The sequence below is a fragment of the Oncorhynchus masou genome, unplaced genomic scaffold (genome assembly GCF_036934945.1).
Source record: "Oncorhynchus masou masou isolate Uvic2021 unplaced genomic scaffold, UVic_Omas_1.1 unplaced_scaffold_3119, whole genome shotgun sequence".
NCBI lineage: Eukaryota > Metazoa > Chordata > Actinopteri > Salmoniformes > Salmonidae > Oncorhynchus > Oncorhynchus masou.
The window spans coordinates 24,503-43,774 of NW_027009536.1; the positions used below are offsets into that span (position 1 = coordinate 24,503).

Consider the following 19,272-nt stretch of genomic DNA (forward strand, 5'->3'; position numbering starts at 1 on the left):
ACAGAATGTGGTTGTTTTAAAATTATTTCGTATAAGACTGGAATTGGATTGAAGGGGAGAACTCAATGGCAGTTCCATTTTTTGGAATTGACCCAAAACCTGGTTCCCACCTGGAAAGAGCTGTCCGGTAGACAAGATTAAATTGACACCAACCCTGTTTGTGTGTCTCCCCGGATGCTGGTACTCTGCATAGAAAAACACATTGATGTCAGGTGATGTCTACCAGTAACAGGAAGGTGGAGATGGGCAGTACCAGATTTACGTTGACAAGTTTGGCTGTCATGACACTGAGTGTGACAAGCAGAACCCTTTCAATGTTGTTGAATTAACAATCTTTTGAAATGGCTGTATCAGCTATGTTATTTACATTAAAGGGACGATCTGGGTTTCAAACAATAACAAATAGTTTTTTTGTTTTGTTTGTTTTTGTAAAAAAAAAAAAAGAATGCCACTTTAACTGCATGAAATAATTAACTAGGCAAGTCAGTTAAGAACAAATTCTTATTTACAATGATGCCCTACCGGGAACAGTGGGTTAACTGCCTTCTTCAGGGCAGAACAACAGATTTTTATCTTGTCAGCTCAGGGATTCAACCCTGCAACCTTTCGGTTATGGCCCAAAACTCCAACCACTAGGCTACCACTAGGCTACCTGCCACCCCATTTATCTTAACACGGAACCCAAACCGGCTGCTCCCGTGCATGCGCTATCATGCATAAATGTATTTTGTCCCCCTACACCAAACGCAATCACGACACGCAGGCTAAAATATCAAAACAAACTCTGAATCAATGACATTAATTTGGGGACTTATAGACTATCTTCATCTCTACATTATTATAGACATGCATTTCTCTAGCTTTTCTATGCAAACATATTAAACTTAATTAAAAAGCATTAAGGCATTTTTAGACTTCGCTTGTTGTTTCACCGGAGGAATTTGAATGTTGCACAATTTGGCAGCCGTATCGATGGAGGAGCACAAGTACAAGTGGGCACAGTTTTATCATAAATATCGCGTTTAAATAACAATTACACGTAAATAAATTGTATGCTTCACATCGGCACAACACGAAACCAATATATCAACTGCAACAGCGTTGGAGTTTGAGGTAATTATGATTGATTTAGCTAACGTTACATGGACTTTTCTTGACAAGTCTGTCTCCGCGGCTGAGTTAGCCAGCTCGCTACCTAGCTCGTTAGCATTAGCAAGCTCAACAGTCGACACTCTGTCCGGATTTGGTGTGCTAAAATGTGCATATGCTAAGCATTTGTAACGTAACAGCTAGTTGTTAATTGGGTGCATTTGCAACATAGTGCAGAGTGTCCAATTTTAAAAACGCATCTTTTGATCAATGGGTCAAATATGTTAATTGTGTAGATGATACTTTTAAGAAAACCAATGATGCAAACATGTCTCATCTGTTCAACAAGTTTGAGTTTTTACCTTTTTTTGTAGGATGACTAGAATTAAGGTGACTACATCAATGGAGGCCAGAGGAAAAAAAAGTGGTTAAAAAAAAAATCTGGAAAATTGCATCGCGTCAGTTTGGCTGGATTCAGTGCAATAAATACAGGCTACCTGGCAGGCTCACTTTCCGTTGAACTAATCATCTTTCTAATCGAATCCGCAGGACATAAAACTATATATGGTAAAAAATAAACAGGTAGTATTTATATATTTTAGTATACGGTGTTCATATTAATTCGGAATTTCTGTTATTTTTCCGAAGATTACTCACAAAAACAATCTCCTGTCTCTGAAATGTAAACGGAGCACTGAACGTATAACTTTACCAAGCATTTTATATTTAATTCAGCTCCTGTCATGCTAATTTAGGTGTTTGCCACTCGCAGAAACAACTATGAAGACGATGACCACAACATGGAAATTATCAAGTTTTTTACGAGCAACCTGCATAAGAAACCTGCGTCGATGTCAAGAGTTACCGATGTAACTCCGGTTACGAAATCCGACTTTTGGATAAAATGCTAATGATATCTGAGAGAGACCCCACTGAACGATTCCGAACATTTTAATGATGATATTTGTTATAAAATATCAAGACAAAGGGAAGTGACATTTAAGTCACCAACGCGTGTTTTAACCCACTGGACACTACATAGTCTAAGCGCAGACTTTCTTTATTAAAGCAGAGCCGCCAACATAGCGAGAACCGGGAACTCTTGCAAAACAGACCAGGTCGGGTTTTGTGAAGTCAATGAGAGAAAATAATAATTTACTTCTTTCTCCCATAGTTGTTAATTTTCTCAATCTAAAAAGGCACGACCTAGATTCGAGCCAATGGTTTAAGTATCAATCAAATTGATGGTACAGTTGAAACTTATATTCATCCATGAAGAGTACACTTCTCCAGCTGCCAGTGGCCATCAGGGTGGCAGGGTAGCCTAGTGGTTAGTGTTGGACTAGTAACCGAAAGGTTGCAAGTTCAAATCCCCGAGCTGACAAGGTACATCTGTCTGTTCTGCCCCTGAACAGGCAGTTAACCCACTGTTCCTAGGCCGTCATTGAAAATAAGAATTTGTTCTTAACTGACTTGCCTAGTTAAATAAAGGTAAAATAAAAATTAAATACATTTTTTTTCCCATTGAAGTCAGTTACGACGCCAAACTGCAGTCAGGTTAGGACCCTGGTGAGGATCTGCGCGCGTCCAAACTGAGACAGTTTGTGCAGATATTCTTCAATTGTGCAAACCCATAGTTTAATAAACTGTCCAGATGGCTGGTCAGATAATCTTGCAGGTGACAAAGCCAGGTGTGGAGATCCTGGGCTGGCGGGTTTACATTACATACATTTCTGGGGTCTTTTTATTTCAGCTCACGAACATGGGACCAACACTTTGCATGTTGCGTTTTTATATTTTTGTTCGGTGAATATAAATGGCTCTTTACCTTACCACTAATATGCATATTCTACCCCTCTTCTCTCCCTCGCAGCCATGGCAGCGTTGTCGGAGGAGGTGCTGCTGGTGGTGAAGAGGGTCCGACAGAGGAAGCAGGATGGAACCCTCTACCTGATGGCAGAGAGGATAGCCTGGGGACCGGAGGAAAGACCGTTTCACCGTCAGCCACCTGTATGCTGACATACGCTGTAAGTGCTGAGTACCAGGCTACCGGCAGAACGGCTCACACAACACTTTGGCTTGGCTCAGTGTTGTGAAAGTCTATCTGCTGGCTACACACCCATCATGGTTTCTGATTTAAAAATATATATTTATACATGTGTATATATATATTTATTTATTTATTTAACCTTTATTTAACCAGGTAGGTTAGTTGAGAACAAGTTGTCATTTACAACTGTGACTGGCCAAGATAAAGCAAAGCAGTTTGACACAAACAACAACAGTTACACATGGAATAAACAAACACACAGTAGAAAAGTCTATATACAGTGAGGGCAAATGAGGTAGGATAACGGAGTTAAGGCAATAAATAGGCCGTGGTTGCGAAGTAAATACAATATACCAATTAAACACTGGAGTGATAGATGTGCAGAGGATGAATGTGCAGGTAGAGATACTGGGGTGCAAATGAGCAAGATAAATAACTAAATACAGTATGGGGATGAGGTAGATAGGTGGGCTGTTTACAGATGGGCTATGTACAGGTGCAGTGATCTGAGCTGCTCTGACAGCTGGTGCTTAAAGCTAGCGAGGGAGATATGAGTCTCCAGCTTCAGTGATTTTGCAGTTTGTTCCAGTCATTGGCAGCAGAGAACTGGAAGGAAAGGCGGCTAAAGTAGGAATTGGCTTTGGGGGTGACCAGTGAGATATACCTGCTGGAGCGTTTGCTACGGGTGGGTGCTGCTATGGTGACCAGTGAGCTGAGATAAGTCTGGGCTTTACCTAGCAAAGACTTGTAGATGACCTAGAGCCAGTGGGTTTTGCGACGAGTATGAAGCGAGGGCCTACCAACGAGAGCGTACAGGTCGCAGTGGTGGGTAGTATATGGGGCTTTGGTGACAAAACAGATGACACTGTGATAGACGGCATCCAATTTGTTAAGTCGAGCGTTGGAGGCTATTTTGTAGATGACATCGCCCGAAGTCGAGGATCGGTCGGATGGTCAATTTTACGAGGGTATGTTTGGCAGCATGAGTGAAGGAGGCTTTGTTGCGAAATAGGAAGCCAGAGAGCCAAGTCACAGAAAAACACAGCCATTTTTCCAACCAAAGAGAGGAGTCACAAAAAGCAGAAATATAGATCAAATTAATCACTAACCTTTGATCTTCATCAGATGACACTCATAGGACTTCATGTTACACAAGACATGTATGTTCTGTAAAGTTCATATTTATATCCAAAAATCTCAGTTTACATTGGCGCATTATATTCAGTAGTTCCAAAAAATCCGGTGATTTTTGCAGAGAGCCACATCAATTTACAGAAATACTCATAATAAACATTGCTAAAAGATACAACTGTTATGCCAGGATTTATAGATGCACTTCTCCTTAATGCAACCGCTGTGTCAGATTTCAAAAACACTTTACGGAAAAGGCAAACCATGCAATAATCTGAGTATGGCACTCAGACGACAAAGCAAGCCAAACAGATATCCGCCATGTTGGCTACAACAGAAGTCAGAAATAGCATTATAAATATTCACCAACCTTTTGCTGATCTTCCTCATAATGCACTCCCAGGAATCCCAGTTCCACAATAAATGTTTGTTTTGTTTGATAATGTCCATTTATGTCCAAATAGCTTCTTTTGTTAGCGCGTTTGGTAAACAAATCCAAACTTACGAAGCTCGTTCACTAGGAGCAGACAAAGTCCTAAAGTTCTGTTACAGTCTGTAGAAACATGTCAAATGATGTACAGAATCAATCTTTAGGATGTTTGTAACATTAATCTTCAATAATGTTCCAACCGGAGAATTCCTTTGTCTTCAGAAATGCAATGGAACGCAAGCTAACTATCACGTGAGCGTGCGAGACTGAGCTCGCGGCTGCTGACAGACCTGACTCTCCCATCATTCAGCCCCACTACACAGTAGAAGCCTGAAACAATGGTCTAAAGACTGTTGACATCTAGTGGAAGCCTTAGGAAGTGCAAGATGACCCCATAGACGCTGTATTCGATAGGGCAAGAGTTGAAAAACTACAAACCTCAGATTTCCCACTTCCTGGTTGGATTTTTTTCTCAGGTTTTTGCCTGCCATACTCAGACTTCATTCAAACAGTTTTATAAACTTCAGTGTTTTCTATCCAAATCCACTAATTATATATTTTTATATTTATATATTTATATTTATGGCTTTTCATCCAAAATTCCAATGCTGCCCCCTGCCCTAGAGATGTTTGATGTGAGTCTGGAAGGGGAGTTTACAGTCAAACCAGATACCTAGGTATTTGTAGTTGTCCACATATTCTAGGTCAGAACCATTCCAGAGTAGTGATGCTAGACGGGCAGGTGCGGGCAGCGATCGGTTGAAGAGCATGCATTTTTATTTTACTTGCATTTAAGAGCAGTTGGAGGCCACAGAGGAGAGTTGTATGGCATTGAAGCTCGTCTGGAGGTTAGTTAAGTGTCCAAAGAAGAGCCAGAAGTATACAGAATGGTGTCGTCTGCGTAGAGGTGTATCAGAGAATCACCCGCAGCAATAGCGACATCATTGATGTATACAGAAAAGAGAGTCGGCCTGAGAATTGAACCCTGTGGCACCCCCATAGAGACTGCCAGAGGTCCAGACAACAGGCCTTCCGATTTGAAACACTGAACTCTATCAGAGAAGTAGTTGGTGACCCAGGCGAGGCAATCATTTGAGAAACCAAGTTTGAGTCTGCCGATAAGAATGTGGTGATTGACGGAGTCGAAAGCCTTGGCCAGGTCGATGAATACAGTGGCACAGTAATGTTTCTTATCGATGGCGGTTACGATATCGTTTAGGACCTTGAGCACCCTTGACCAGCTCTGAACCCAGATTACATAGCAGAGAAGGTACGGTGGCATTCGAAATGGTCGGTAATCTGTTTAACTTGGCTTTTGAAGACCTTAGAAAGGCAGGGTAGGATAGATATAGGTCTGTAGGAGAAATGGGGGAGGCTTGGGCGAGTTGCTGTGGAGGGTACAGTGCAGGTGATTGGGGTCTGGGTAGCCAGGTGGAAAGCATGGCCAGCCATGATGCTGGAAAGACGATGTGGAAATAACATTTTCAAGCACAGTACTGTGAAAAAGGGGTAACGGGAGGTTCCTTGTTATGAATGGTTGCATTGATTGTTTAGTAGTAAGACCTAAGACTTTTTTTTTTTTTTTCCCAACCCTGTGCAGGTCAGAAAATCAGCCCAGACGGCAAGGCCAAGATTCAGCTACAGTTGGTCCTGCACACGGGGGAGAGCACCAACCTCCACTTCTCCAATGAGAGCACTGCCCTGAAAGACCGCGATGCAGCCAAGGACCTCCTCCAGCAGCTGCTGCCCAAGTTCAAGAAGAGGGCTAACAAGGAACTGGAGGAGAAGAACAGGTGAGGAACAAATTACATGGATCCCCTTAACTTTCTCGGTCACTGATGTGTTCACCAGAAACCAAACGGGTAGGGAGTTACCTGTATTTGTCCATTTAGAAATACTTCTGTTTGTTGCAAAACATTTTTGCAATGTTGTGCGATTTTAATGAATACACCCTCGATCTCCATAGTTTTCAACATCACGGAAAGATTCCAGCGCCACTTACCACTTATCCTTAACTAGATTGCAAAAGAAAAATGGCAGCTAATATTTACTTTTGCTTACTCTTAGAGCGTTGTGTTTGTGATTTCTGACTAGAATATCTTATTGACTTAATTGTGTGTGTGTGTGCGCTAAGTGAATAACCAATCGAAAGGCTGTTTGTGATGCATTGTTTTATCTCTAGAATGTTACAGGAAGATCCGGTGCTGTTCCAGCTGTACAAGGATCTGGTGGTGTGTCAGGTGATCAGCGCTGAGGAGTTCTGGGCCAATCGGCTGAGCATAAACAACGTGGACCACTCCCTCTCCAACAACAAGCAGGAAGTTGGCATCTCGGCAGCCTTCTTGGTGAGCTCAGTGATTTTAATGATGGGTTGTGTCCCAAATGGCACTCTATCCCCCCCCCATGGGTTTAACCCATAGTAGTGCACTATAAAGGGAATGGGGTGCCATTTTGGATAAAAACCGATGTTTCCCATGGTCAAACTGTCCCAGCGTCCTGTATCTGTCTTGTCTTGCCCATGCTGATACCACTCCAAACGGGGATTGTGGATGGATAAAGCTCTTTTGCTATTTCAGGCGGACATCCGGCCCCAGACAGATGGCTGTAACGGCCTTAGATACAACCTTACGTCTGACATTATCGAGTCAATCTTCAGAACGTACCCTGCAGGTAAGACACCTCGGGTTCTCGGTCATGGAAACCAATGGGAAGAGTTGAAATGTAATGAGGGAACTTTGGGCCCTGTTAGAATAGCGCCCAATAAATGTATGCATGCTTGACTAAGTTGCTTTGGATAAAAGCGTCTGCTACGTCCTCCCGCACAGTGGACTACGGCACTGCATCACAGTGGACTACGGCACTGCATCACAGTGGACTACGGCACTGCATCACAGTGGACTACGGCACTGCATCACAGTGGACTACGGCACTGCATCACAGTGGACTACGGCACTGCATCACAGTGGACTACGGCACTGCATCACAGTGGACTACGGCACTGCATCACAGTGGACTACGGCACTGCATCACAGTGGACTACGGCACTGCATCACAGCGCTAGCTGTGCCACCAGAGACTGGGTTCGCGCCCAGGCTCTGTCGCAGCCGGCCGTGACTGGGAGGTCCGTGGGGCGACGCACAATAGGTTTAGCGTCGCCCGGGTCAGGGAGGGTTTGGCCGGTAGGGATATCCTTGTCTCATCTCGCACCAGCGACTCCTGTGGCGGGCGGGGCGCAGTGCACGCTAACCAAGTTGCCAGGTGCACGGTGTTTCCTCTGACACATTGGTGCGGCTGGCTTCCGGGTTGGAGGCGCGCTGTGTTAAAGAAGCAGTGCGGCTTGTTTCGGAGGACACATGGCTTTCGACTCGTCTCTCCCGAGCTCGTACGGGAGTTGTAGCGATGAGACAAGATAGCAGATAGCAGACAAGATAGTAGCTACCAACAATTGGATACCCACGAAATTGGGGCAAGAAAAAGCATCTGCTAAATGGCATAATTATATTTATATTATATACGCTGAGTGTACAAAACATTAGGATATTCCTAACATTGAGTTGCACCGCTTGTTTGCTCTCAGAACACCCTCAATTTGTCTGGGCATGGACTTTACAAGGTGTCAAGTGTTCCACAGGGATGCTGGCCCATGTTGACTCCAATGCTTCCCATAGTTGTGTTCAAGTTGGCTGGGTGTCCTTTGGGTTGTTGACCATTCTTGGGGAAACTGTTGAGCGAGAACCCGGCAGCGTTGCAGTTCTTGACTCACTCAAACCGGTGCACCTGTTCAAAGGCACTTGAATATTTTGTCTTGCCCATTCACCTCCTGAATCACTCACACCCAATTGTCTCCGCGATTAAAAAAATCCGTCATTAACCTGTCTCTTCCCCTTCGTCTACACTGATTTTGAAGTGGATTTAACAAGTGACATCAATAAGGGGTCATAGCTTTCACCTGGTCAGTCTGTCATGGAAAAAGCAGGTGTTGCTAATGTGTTGTGCACTCTGTGTAGGTAAACTTCAAATGCAGCCTTCTTCACGTCCTTAGTTATCTCTGATCAGTAAATGATTGGATAAGGGGCGGTATCCAACCAGATCAGTGATTTACATAAAAGGAGGAAGGATGGTATGTATCCAAACAGGGCCATGTTTTTTTTTTTTTTTTTTTTTTGCATCACACTAGTGTCCTATATTGTCCTGTCATTGACTCACTTAACGTTTCCTTCCAGTGAAACAGAAGTATGGTGAGAACGTTCCTCATAACATGACAGAGAAGGAGTTCTGGACGCGGTTCTTCCAGTCCCACTACTTCCACCGAGACCGCATCAACACGGGCCTGCAAGACATCTTCTCAGAGTGTGCAAAGCAGGACGAGAAGGGTACAATCACTTCTCACTGGAGGAGAGCAGTCAATGGGTTTATAGTCTTCTGGTTCAGAAAGTTAGCTTATTTTTTTTGTTCATAGAGAAGTTCATGTCTATTCACTTCCTGGATTGGGTAAAAATAAAATAAATTGTCCAGCTCCTTTTATTATATTAGTTGTGTGTAAAGCCTCTACCATCTACACCTAAAGCATTACTGCAAGAGAGCGATACCAATATAATGATGCTGCAATGATTAGTGTCAGTCTTAATTTCTGTGCTTTTCCATATTCTGCAGGCCTGAAGTCCATGGTGTTCCAAGGAGTGAAGAACCTAATGGTGGACCTGCTGTCACTGGGAGGATAAGTCGTTAGATGAGGTGATGTTATGTTATTGGGCACTTTACACCATTAGGAACCAAAAGGATCTACCTGAATTCGTCTAAAATAAACTCTTAATTTATTTTTGCAGCAGTTTTTGCAAATTAATACATCCCTACAATTTACAATCCAGGGTTTCTCCAAGCAGATTAGCCGCCTCAACTTGCTCAATTTCCACATTTATTTATTACAAGTTTAAGTTGAGGTTTAGTTTATGATTTGTCCCAAATACAAAGCTTTTACTTTTGAAATATTTGGGACTAGCCTTTTTCTTGGCACCCATTCTGGAACTGACTGCAGCTCTTTGTTAATTGTTAGTCAATTAAGTTGCTGTGGTAGCTGCCGTGTATAGTGTTGCGTCGCACCGGCATACTTAGACACATGGGCTTTGCTCCGTGCCAGTGGCAGATGTTTTTGAAAGTACGGGGCCTAGACAGCTGCCCTGTGGAATGCCTGACTCTACCTGGATTTTGCAGGAGAGGCTTCCATTAAAGGACACCCTCTGTGTTCTGTTAGACAGGTAACAGAACACAGATAGTACCTCGCTGTTTCACTCTTTTGTGCGTTTTTCACATCCCCGCTTATAATCTTGGGACACCACAGAATCTAGGTGGTATTTTGTTGAACGTCGGAGAGGTTGTGAGCATTCATTCACCTTCTAATGCTGCCTGCCAGCTCACCCTCCAATTCTTAGCCTTTACCCTCTAATTTTTAACCTTTGGGCATCCCAAGAGGTGCAGTGCTAGCTGTGACACTAGAGATCATGGTTCGAGTCCAGGCTCTGTCGCGACCGGGAGACCCATGGGGCGGCGCACAATTGGCCTAGCATCGTCCGAGTTAGGGGAGGGTTTGGCCGGCAGGGATGTCCTTGTCCCATCACCCTCTAGCAAATCCTGTGGCGGGCCGGGCGCAATGCACGCTGACACGGTCGGCAGGTGTACAGTGTTTCTTCAGACACATTGGTGCTACTGGGTTCCGTGATAAGCGTGCGTTGTGAAGAAGCGGTGTGGTTGGGTTGTGTTTCAGAGGACGCGTGGTTCTCGACCTTCACCTCTCCCGAGTCTCAGCGCTGCAACTCCCGTACAGACAAGACTGTAACTACCAATGGGGAAACTCTAAAAAAGGGAGAAAAATAAATAAATCCTTACCCATAAGGTGGGAAACAGTTGGTCCTCTGTGGCTCTGTTGGTAGAGCAAGGGTTGTGGGTTTGATTCCCGCTGGGGCCACCATAGGTAAAATGTATGCACATATGACCAGGTGGCTTTGGATAAAATCTTCTGCTAATGGCTTATTATATTATTCAGTATGTCCTCTCTCCAGGGTTATGGGTCTAACTCGACGCGTCACTAATCACTGTCCTCTCTCCAGGGTTATGGGTCTAACTCGACGCGTCACTAATCACTGTCCTCTCTCCAGGGTTATGGGTCTAACTCGACGCGTCACTAATCACTGTCCTCTCTCCAGGGTTATGGGTCTAACTCGACGCGTCACTAATCAGTATGTCCTCTCTCCAGGGTTATGGGTCTAACTCGCCGCGTCACTAATCACTGTCCTCTCTCCAGGGTTATGGGTCTAACTCCACAGCACCTTCTACGTCCAATACTAACAAGACCGTGAAGGAGAACAGTAACTCTGCCATAATCAAGAGGTTCAACCACCACAGTACCATGGTGCTGGCAGCAGGCTCCGGAAAGAAGGCGTGAGTTGACGATTAAGTACCTTCTCGAAAGAGATCTTCTCTGTCGTTTTCACTGCAGCGTCGTGTGCTAACCTAGCAGTCTGTCTTCATAGGGATGCTCCTAACGTTCAGGCCTGTGAGACTAGCAGTACAGATGGAAACTCCAGGGATTCGGACTTCTTCCAACCACCCGTTAAGAAGGTATGATGATTATCTCTCTTATTGTGAAGGCAAATCATACAAGATAAAGGCTTGTTTAAGCGCTGAGCTTTTATAAATATACTGGACAAAAATATAAATGCAACATGCAACAATTTTTCAAAGATTTTACTGAGTTACAGTTTATAGAAGGAAATCGGTCAATTTAAATAAATTCATTAGGCCCTAATCTATTGATTTCACTTGACTGGGAATACAGATACCTTTATTTATTTTTAAGTCGGGGCGTGGATCAGAACCACCATTGCCTCATGCAGTGCATCATATCTCCTTCGCATAGATTGAGCAGGCTGTTGCCTGATCAGGCTGTTGATTGTGGAATGTTGTTCCACTCTTCAATGGCTGTGTGAAGTTGATGAATATTGGCGGGAACTGGAACGTGCTGTTGTACACGTCGATCCAGAGCATCCCAAACATGCTCAAAGGGTTACATGTCTGGTGAGTATGCAGGCCATGGAAGAACTGGGACATTTTCAGCTTCCAGGAATTGTGTACAGATCCTTGCGACATGGAGCCGTGCATTATCATGCTGAAACATGATGTGATGGCGGTGGATGAATGGCACGACAATGGGCCTCAGGATCTCGTCACGGCATCTCTGTGCATTCAAATTGGAATCAATATGGTTATGGTTGAGAAATTAACATGAATTTCTCTGGCAACAGCTCTGGTGGATATTCCCATGCCAATTGCACGCTCCCTCAACTTGAGACAGCTGTGGCGTTGGGTGACAACTTTGTGGCCTTTTATTGTCCCCCAGCACAAGCTGCACCTGTGTAATGATCATGCTGTTTAATCAGCGTCTTCATATTCCACACCTGTCAGGTAGATGGATTATCTTGGCAAAGGAGAAATGTTTGCAAACAGGGATGTAAACAAATTTGCCTTTTTGAGCATATGGCAAATTTCTGGGATCTTATTTCAGCTCATGAAACTTGGAACCAGCACGTTACATGTTCTGTTTATCTTGTTGTTCAGTGTATATACTGTATATTCTAGCTGTGAAACATGGGACCAGCTCGTTACATGTTCTGTTTATCTTGTTGTTCAGTGTATATACTGTATATTCTAGCTGTGAAACATGGGACCAGCTCGTTACATGTTCTGTTTATCTTGTTGTTCAGTGTATATACTGTATATTCTAGCTGTGAAACATGGGACCAGCTTGTTACATGTTCTGTTTATCTTGTTGTTCAGTGTATATACTGTATATTCTAGCTGTGAAACATGGGACCAGCTCGTTACATGTTCTGTTTATCTTGTTGTTCAGTTTATATACTGTATATTCTAGCTGTGAAACATGGGACCAGCTCGTTACATGTTCTGTTTATCTTGTTGTTCAGTGTACATTATGAGCATTGACACACAGTGAACACATTCATAACTCTGCCATGCTGTGGCTATAGGCTCTTACCCTTTTATGATGGTACAGAGAGCCAAACGGTGTGCTTCCCTTCCAAGATGAGTTGGCACTTTTTGTTATTAAAGCTGTGGTGTATTTCAGGTGAAAATACAAGATGTCATAGAGTATGAGGACCTTCATAGGGAGAATGGGAAGAAGACAGTGGCTCTGAACCTCAAGAAGTCTGACAGGTGGGTTCTATATCACTGAGTGGGTGCTCTGCTTTCTCTTTGGTGTGGTTGTTCATGGACACCATACTTTGGAACTAGTGTGCTCCTCTGGCCCTGGCTCGGCTCTCTGGCCCTGGCTCGGCTCTCTGGCCCTGGCTCGGCTCTCTGGCCCTGGCTCGGCTCTCTGGCCCTGGCTCGGCTCTCTGGCCCTGGGCTCTCTGGCCCTGGCTCGGCTCTCTGGCCCTGGCTCGGCTCTCTGGCCCTGGCTCGGCTCTCTGGCCCTGGCTCGGCTCTCTGGCCCTGGCTCTTTTTTAAATGAATGTATCTAAGTTGTCGTCTGTGTTCTCTTCAGTCCAGTCGAATTGAAGTCTGTGAATTCAGGAAGTAAATTTAAAATTCCCATTCAATAATTGAAAAAAAATGATTAAATGATTTCTCAATAAACTGAAAAGTAGAAGCTATTTAATTCTAAAAGTTGTATTTTTTTTAAATCACTTCCTGAACTGACTGCCTTATATTCACATGGGGCTCCTGAGTGGAGCAACGGTCTAAGTTACTGCGTCTCAGTGCTAGAGCGTCACTAAAGACATCCTGGTTCAAATCAGGATGCATCACAAACCAGCCGTGACTGGGAGTCCCGTAGGGTGGCGCACAATTGGCCCAGTGTCGTCCGGGTTTGACCGGTGTAGGCCGTCATTGTAAATAAGAATTTGTTCTTAACTGACTTGCCAAGTTAAATCAAATAATAATTGACCCCAACCCTGGTTCTCTCACATATACTTTAGTGATGGGAAGAACTGCTCTTTTTTTTTTACAGATTATTAGATTATTTTTTTAAACCTTTATTTAACTTGGCAAATCGGTTAAGAACAAATTGTTATTTTCGATGATGGCCTAGGAACAGTGGGTTAAACTGCCTTGTTCAGGGGCAGAACCACAGATTCTTACCTTGTCAGCTCGGGGATTCGATCCAGCAACCTTTCGGTTACTGGCCCAACGCTCTAACCACTAACCAACGACCTCGTCGTTCAGGCCAAAAAAACAATCTAATTTAGTTAATTTGAGTTAGTAATGGCTGGAGAGCATGCCGGTGAACGATAAACTCAAACCTGGGGTCATGATTCTAAAAGCCTCTCGTTCACATGGTCTCCACCATAAAGGGGATTACTGGGGCTGCCATTTGTGACAGACTTGTAGCCTAAAAGTGGTGTTTAAACAATTTTACACGTTGATTGCTATTTATTGATCTAGTTGTGGCTGCAATCAGACTAGATTGTGAGCAACTCTTGATGGAATGCATTACTTGACTGCTGTGAGGGATGAGAACAATATTGTTTGAACTCTGTTTCTATTGAACATTGCCATCCAATTTTAATTATATGAAGAGTGCCTTGGTCCTTCATTTCTTTTTGATAAGTAATGGTAATGTTGTAAATGTACCTGTCTGTTCTTGCAGGTACTCTCATGGTCCCGTGCCTCTTCTGCCTCAACAGTACACCGCCAGTCAAGACATTGTCAACTCTGTCAACTGTATAAAGCAGGAAATAGCCAGCTACAAACCCTGCCTTACTCAGGTTAGATACCCCTCTAATCTCGGGAAACTCAGAACTGAAGAAAAAAACATGCGTTATTGCGTCAGAGGATCGGGGGGTTTTTAGGTTCTAGGCAAGAGAGGCTGAAAGATACTAAAAAGTATGTTTGCTGCTGAAATCTTTTTTTTTTTTTTAATATTTGTTGTAAAGGACTTTTTAACAGTCGCAATCCTCCCTTTACAGGTGATGTCCAGCAGTACAGCCAGTTGTGCCATCACGCCTTCCTCCAGGGGGGTGTTCTGCTGCAGCATTAGCACAGCAAGCCATTAACCGTGAGTTTACTGATAAACCCCTTTTTCGTTCTAGTTTATTTTACCCAACGAATAGTCCTGTCGGCCCCGGCCAGTTATTGACACGGATGTTCTCCTCTGTTATCGCTTCTGTTTCCTCGGTTTACAGAGATGGTTCCCAATGACGTCCAGGGGGAGCTGAAGCATCTGTACACGGCTGCTGGGGAGCTGCTGAGACACTTCTGGTCCTGTTTTCCTGTCAACACACTTTTCCTGGAAAGAGAAGGTGACTACTGTTTAAAGAGGGCAATCTGCAGTTCAAACGATAACAAACCCGCCTACCCCTACCACTGTTTTGATAAACGGTTGAGGAATGTTGCTGGAGAAATGTAACTGCTCTCAAATCCATTGACTGTCCATCTTACTGCAACCCTCGGTCTAGAATCGCGGGCTATGTCAGTACAGCGGACCCCAAACAGATCCAAATGTAGCATGCATTGGTCAGAAAATCGGATTCAAACATTAGGACTTGCCGATTTCACGTTTTGTTCATATTATTATTTTTATTTTTTGTATCTTCCGAAATGCCTAATCTTTTGTGCCAACTGGTGCGTCCCTCCATCGGGTGTGGAACTAAGCAGTTAATTGTGTTGTCATTGATCTTTAGTCATTTTGCAAGTCAGATTCCACCCAAGGCAATATCAGTAGCCTAATCTAAATCAGCACGGTGCCCAGCTATATTGAATGCCAGGTAGACAGTCTGATCTAAACTGCACTATGCCCAGCATCGCGTGCTTACCAATGCCAGGTATTACCTGATCTAAATCAGCACTTCCAAAGCCCAGCATCGCGTGCTTACCAATGCCAGGTAGACAGCCTGATCTAAACTGCACGGTGCCCTGATCTTACATATCTCCACTGCACCTTCAGCATTCAAAATGGCTGAAAAAAGAAAGCATGTTTTACTCAAGTAAAAGTAGTAGCTAAGCTACCGGAGACACAACTCATCTGGCTATAGGTTACCTGCTGAACGAGGCTTACAATATATTTTTATTTTAGTTTATTCAGGTTCACCATCAGCAGTCGTTTTGGTAAATTGTTTTTGCTTTAAACAATCGGTGTATATGGTCATTTTTTAGATGTACATGGTGAAGTTGATAATTTTCATAACGAGGACGGCGATCACTTTGCGAGGCACGCTGTATGACCGAGAGGATAGAAGATCAGCGAACTTACAAACGGTTAAATCCATTCTGTTTTGAGATGGGTTATAAACTCAGTGGTCAGTTTATTAGGTACACCCATCTAGTACTGTGTTGGACCCCATCCCTTTAGCCTCCAGAACATCCTGAATTCTTGGGGATGTGGAACCGTTAATCAATTGTTATCAAGGGACCTAACGTGTTCCAGGAAATCATTCCCCACACCATTACACCACCAGCCTGTACTGTTGACACCGGGCAGGATGTGGCCTTGGTCTCCGGCTGCCTCTGCAAATCCTGACTGCCATCAGCATGACGCAACAGGAACTGGTGTTTGTCGGACCAGGCTATGTTTTTCCATTCGTCATTTGTGCGGTGTTGGGTGTTGGGGGCCCACTGGAGCTGCCTCTTCTTGTTTTTAGCTGATGTGAATGGAACCCAGTGTGGTCATCTGCTGCAATAGCCAATCCGTGACGAGGACCGTCGGGTTGTGTGTGTTCTGAGATGCCGTTCTGCACACCACTGTTGTGCTGCTCCTTAATTTGCCTGTTTGTGGCCTGCCTGTTACCGTGCATGATTCCTGCCGTTCTCCTTCCAGCTCTCATCAACGAGCTGTTTTTCACTCACAAGCCTGCCGCTGACTGGATGTTTGTTTGTTTGTCTCACCGTTCTCAGTAAACCCTAGACACTGTCATGCGTGAAATGCCCAGGAGGTCATTTCCAGGGGTCATACGGCGTTCAATCACTGGTTTTGCCCATTCCAACATTCAATCAAGATGCCCGTCTGCCTGCTTTATATAGTCAACCACTGGCCACGTGACTCACTGTGTAGGCGCAAACAATTTATTTGTTTTATTTTAATTTTATTTAACCTTTATTTAACCAGGTAGGCTTGTTGAGAACAAGTTCTCATTTGCAACTGCGACCTGGCCAAGATAAAGCATAGCAGTGTGAACAGACAACACAGAGTTACACATTGAGTAAACAATAAACAAGTCAATAACACAGTAGAAAAAAAGGGTCTATATACATTGTGTGCAAAAGGCATGAGGAGGTAGGCAAATAATTACAATATTACAGATTAACACTGGAGTGATAAATGATCAGATGGTCATGTACAGGTAGAGATATTGATGTGCAAAAGAGCAGAAAAGTAAATAAATAAAAACAGTATGGAGATGAGGTAGGTATAATTGGGTCGGCTATTTACCGATAAGACTATGTACAGCTGCAGCGATCGGTTAGCTGCTCAGATAGCAGATGTTTGAAGTTGGTGAGGGAGATGTCAGAAGGTGAATTCACCAATTTGTAAGTCGCTCTGGATAAGAGCGTCTGCTAAATGACTTAAATGTAATGTAAATGATAAAAGTCTCCAACTTCAGCGATTTCTGCAATTCGTTCCAGTCACAGGCAGCAGAAAACTGGAAGGAAAGGCGGCCAAATGAGGTGTTGGCTTTAGGGATGATCAGTGAGATACACCTGCTGGAGCGCGTGCTACGGGTGGGTGTTGCCATCGTGACCAGTGAACTGAGATAAGGCGGAGCTTTACCTAGCATGGACTTGTAGATGCCCTGGAACCAGTGGGTCTGGCGACGAATATGGAGCGAGGGCCAGCCGACTAGAGCATACAAGTCACAGTGGTGGGTGGTATAAGGTGCTTTAGTGACAAAACGGAGGGCACTGTGATAAACAGCATCCAGTTTGCTGAGTAGAGTGTTGGAAGCTATTTTGTAGATGACGTCGTCGAGGATCGGTAGGATAGTCAGTTTTACTAGGGTAAGTTTGGCGGCATGAGTGAAGGAGGCTTTGTTGGGGAATAGGTACGGTTTAGGTACGTGGTGGTGTACCTAAACTGGCCCTATAAATATTGATGCATCTACCAGCGTGTAAACTTGACAAGTTAATTAGTGGGTGATGGTGATTTCAGAACCAAAGTGGGGGGTGGGGGGGCAAAAAACAGGCTACATTGCCCCCCTCCTGATCTGACAGTGTTAGTTGTCTAGTTTCCTTTATGGCCCAAATCTGACAGTGGTGGTAGATGCCAAATCTCATTTATAGCTGTAATCTGAGTGCGGTGGTAGATGCCTAGTCTCCATTATGGCTCTAATCTGGTAGTGGGGTGGGAGATGCCAAATCTCATTGTGGGGTGGGAGATGCCTAGTCTCCATTATGGCTCTAATCTGGTAGTGGGGTGGGAGATGCCTAGTCTCCATTATGGCTCTAATCTGGTAGTGGGGTGGGAGATGCCTAGTCTCCATTATGGCTCAGCTCAGGTGCCTACATAGTACATACATGGGGCGGCAGTGTAGCCTAGTGGTTAGAGCGTTAGACTAGTAACCGGAAGGTTGAGAGTTCAAACCCCGAGCTGACAAGGTACAAATCTGTCGTTCTGCCCCTGAACAGGCAGTTAACCCACTGTTCCCAGGCCGTCATTGAAAATAAGTATTTGTTCTTAACTGACTTGCCTGGTTAAATAAAGGTAAAATAATTTAAAAAAACATCATTTACACAGTCTCTCACACACACACAGTCTGCTCAGACAGAACCAGCCCCCCCACACACACACACGCATACACAGCCAGCTCGTTTGGATTTGGCCCAGAGGCCCGGCTCGTGAGCTCCAACAGCAGCAGATTTTAATGTAGAATGGAAAATGTATGTGTTTATTATGCAACAAATGTTAGCGCATCGAATCGTATCACAATCAATTCGTTCTCTAATCAAACAGAATTGCACCAAATTGTTTTAAACTTTTAAAAAACGTATCGTTCCTGTATCGGAGCCCGTGTGTCTCAAGATGATACGATACGCATCGAAAGAGAAAGATGCACATCCTCGTTGTCTGTCGTTGCATCCATGGGGTCAATATGAATTTGCGAGGAGTTGAAGTCTTACTACCTTTTCTATCATCTCTATAGCAACAGGTGAATGCTATTTTGCAGAAGAAAAAAACAACATTTTTGACTCTGTCGCCGTTGACTCTGTTGCCATTGACTCTTACATGTCTTTTCTCGTGTGTGTGTGTGTGTGTCAGGTGGTAAAGATGCGGTCCAACCTGGAGAGATTCCAGATGACCAAGCTCCGCCCCTTCCAGGAGAAAGTCCAGCGTCAATACCTGAGTACTAACGTAAGCCCCCCCTAGAGACTCATTATATCAGGTAGCTAATAGTGCCCCCCCCCTAGAGACTCATTATATCAGGTAACTAATAGTGCCCCCCCCCCCCCTAGAGACTCATTATATCAGGTAGCTAATAGTGGCCCCCCCTAGAGATTCATTATTTATATCAGGTAGCTAATAGTGGCCCCCCTAGAGACTCATTAATTATATCAGGTAGCTAATAGT

General features: G+C 44.1%; 1 pseudogene; it reads left to right on the forward strand.

Moving 5' to 3' along the window:
• Positions 1–992: 992 nt before the first annotated feature.
• Positions 993–19,056, forward strand: LOC135534197 (general transcription factor IIH subunit 1-like; annotated as a pseudogene).
• The last annotated feature ends 216 nt before the right edge of the window (positions 19,057–19,272 follow it).